This window comes from Tupaia chinensis, unplaced genomic scaffold (assembly GCF_000334495.1).
Source record: "Tupaia chinensis unplaced genomic scaffold, TupChi_1.0 Scaffold000077_1, whole genome shotgun sequence".
Classification (NCBI taxonomy): domain Eukaryota; kingdom Metazoa; phylum Chordata; class Mammalia; order Scandentia; family Tupaiidae; genus Tupaia; species Tupaia belangeri.
This window is the reverse complement of record NW_006159538.1, coordinates 3,746,406-3,749,475: the sequence shown is the minus strand read 5'-3', so window position 1 is coordinate 3,749,475 and position 3,070 is coordinate 3,746,406. Positions and strand designations below refer to the sequence as shown.

Here is a 3,070-nt window from a genome sequence, read left to right as displayed (position 1 = left end):
GGCGGGCGCCCGCGCCCTCCAGTGAAAATCTCCCCAAAAAAAAAAAAAAAAAGAAACCTGGACCTAATGCTTCTACTTTGTTTCTGTGAATGAAAATCAAAATAGTTTTAAAAGCAGAAAGAAATGGTTTCAGATATCAGACAAGAGGGGTAGTGATAGCATGGTATAGTAGAGAAGCTTATTCTTATAACTTAGGTAAGTTGGGTACAAAGCCCGTGGGAGCCGTAAGAATATGAGTCAGTGAGATGGTTTAGGGAAACTAGGATTGATGTAGGACAAGGTATTGGGAAAGCTTTCAGGTTGGTAGAGGAGTTCTGTGTGTTTGTTTGTTTTTAATATTGAATTGTAAGAGCTCTTTTTTTGGGTAAAGAATTATTTAACTTTATTTTATTTTATTTATTTATTTATTTAAATTTAATTTAATTCAGAGAGGAACAGAGTGAGAGAGAAAGTGAGACAGCAAACCGATAGGTCCGGGACTCGAACCACAGTCTGCCATGTGTGAGTCCAGTGTTTTTAACTACCAGGTCACCTGCCTGCCCCAAGGTGGCCTTTCTAGAGGCAGTCACCAGGTCAGTGTGTCATACCCAAAGATAGGCCATCTATTACTGATTGTGAAAGCAGGAACCCATTCCCAGGCGTCATCACAGTTGAGAGGTTTAAAGTAGTGAGAATTCTTTCAAACTCTGCTCTTGCTGGAGTCTGAGACAAATATACTGTATTATATACCGTGTTGAGGATTTAACTGGAACAAAAGAGTACTGATTCTACAAGGGAAAGGCATCAGAAACTGCAACCAAATAAAGCTGGGAAAAAGAACAGGTGTGGAAGTCTGGATTTCCATTTACCCTCATAACAAAGGATTCAATTATTTGTCTTTTGAAAGCCAAGAAAGATACTGATCTCTTTTGTGGACTATAAGGTTCTCTTTATTGGTTTTCTAACTATGTTAATAAATTGGAATTAGTGTAAATTCCATGTTGATTCGCTCTGCTGTCACCGAACACGTTGTCCCATTTAATTTGAACTGTGTAGTTTCACATTTGAAACAGTAGATGGCATCACTGGATCATAGCTACTGGTAAATTTGGTTACCATTTATATGTGAAATACAATCAGATAATTATAATTTTCTAGATTTCTTTGTAGTTTATATATTTGAATCTTCTATAATTCATTCAAGTGGATGAATCCCTTTTTTATTAAAGAAGAATTGAGTGAAATGTTGTATAAAACAGGAGTGGCTTGAAGTACAATACAGGAAAATTAGTCCAAAGGCCTAAGGAGCATTAGTCTAAAGTTTGCCTAGAGACTAAACATGAGTTTATGGGGAAGGAGAAACAGGATATGGGGAAGCGAATGATGCCAAGAACTGAAAATATTACAGATGTTTCTTAACCATGGGAAGCATTATCTTAAGCATATTCAGTTTAAAAGGAATGATGAAACGATTTTGTTTTTTGATCTTTCACATCAGCAGCACAGTAGTATATTTACTGCTAAAGAAACAGTTGATACTTTGAGTTAAGGTTGTTTTTATCCTGCTGCCTCAGTTGGTTTTAAAACAGAAACGTGATCCAGAGCAAACAAATCCTTAACTTGGAGAGGTGTTCGTATTCAGATAAATCAGGCAGATTCTGTATATTCACTTATCTCTCGTGGAAACAAAAAACATATGCCTCAAAAGACTTAGAACTTGGAAGGATAAAGTAATTCATGTGATTATGTACATCTGTGTATGTCTGTGTTTCTCTTTAAAAGGGAATTTAACCAGGATAGAACTTTTCACCCTAGTTCTGCATCCTAAATCGGGTTCAGATATCGTGTCTTAAGAATAACACCCTGACATCCTCCTCCCTTGTTCTCCAAGGAAAAATAATCTGTTCCACCTCCAAATTTCCACAGCACCTTTTCTTAGCCTATTTTGTGGTACTTTGGGATTGTTTGGTATCCTCAAAGATAAATGGCTACTTAACATATGCCTTGCAGGGCTGTGGTATTTATATTGGCTTAGAATACTTCACCCTGCCCTTTGCTTGACGTTCACAACAGAAAAGATTAGTTCACTAGTAACTTTGGAATAGGAACCTAAAGAGACTGTCATTGTGCAAACAACCGAGGGACACCTACCTCTATCTAGTCTTGTTCATGTGTTCACTGAGTGTAGAGATTAGATAGCCCTTAAAGGAACTCACAAATCAATGAGGGAAAAGAATCTTTAAACAGTAAAATTATTGTATAACAGGGTTAACAATAGAGACACAGACAAAAACCTCTTTGATCACAGAAATCTGTATCTTCCTTGAGTCAATGGAGTGTGAAAGTGCAGGAACTATGGATTTGGAGAGGAGCTTATCGAGAACTTAGCCTGTGTATAATAAAACTTGAATTAAACTAGGTAGAGATTCTAGATTTGTCTGTGAACCCTTGGCAGAATGCCCACATCAGGAGATAATTAACAGAAAACAAGTCGATGAATAGCTAAAGAAAGGAAAGTAGCACTTACGGTGTGTTTCACGTATGTGTGGCACTGGGTCACAAACTGTCTCATTTTATTTGCAATAGATATAATAAACTATTTATCAGAACTATATACTATAACTGCCTATCTATATTTAATTTTTTCATAAAAGCCTTAAAACTTATAAATATTTCAATTATAGGCAAGTCTTATTTAATAATAATAAATACCTATGAGGAGAGGGAACAGAATAAAATGAAAACTATACTTTAGGTCAGTGGTTCTCATTGAGGTTCCTGGACCAGCAATACCAGTATCATCTAGAAACTTCTTTCAAAAACAATTTTTCTGGGAACCAGCAATTAGCGTAATGGCTATGTCGCTGGACTCCCACGTAGTCGACCGCGGTTCGTGTCCCGGACCCGGTGGCTTAAAATTCACGCCGGGCGCGTGTGCGTGTGTGCCCAAGATCCCGAGAGGAGAATGGAGGAGAAGGGATTGCAGCGTGACCATCCCCCTGGGGGGTGATTTCTCGCTTTCTGTCTCTATGTCTCTCTCCGTCTGTCTGGCGAGCGCACGCGCCCTACAGTGAAAATCTCTCCAAAAAAA

General features: G+C 38.0%; 1 protein-coding gene across 1 annotated transcript in view; it reads left to right on the top strand.

Annotated features, from left to right (window-relative positions):
* PDE3B (phosphodiesterase 3B) overlaps positions 1-3,070 on the top strand; it is a gene marked incomplete at its 5' end in the record, with an annotated part of 142,312 nt that overhangs the window by 105,558 nt on the left and 33,684 nt on the right.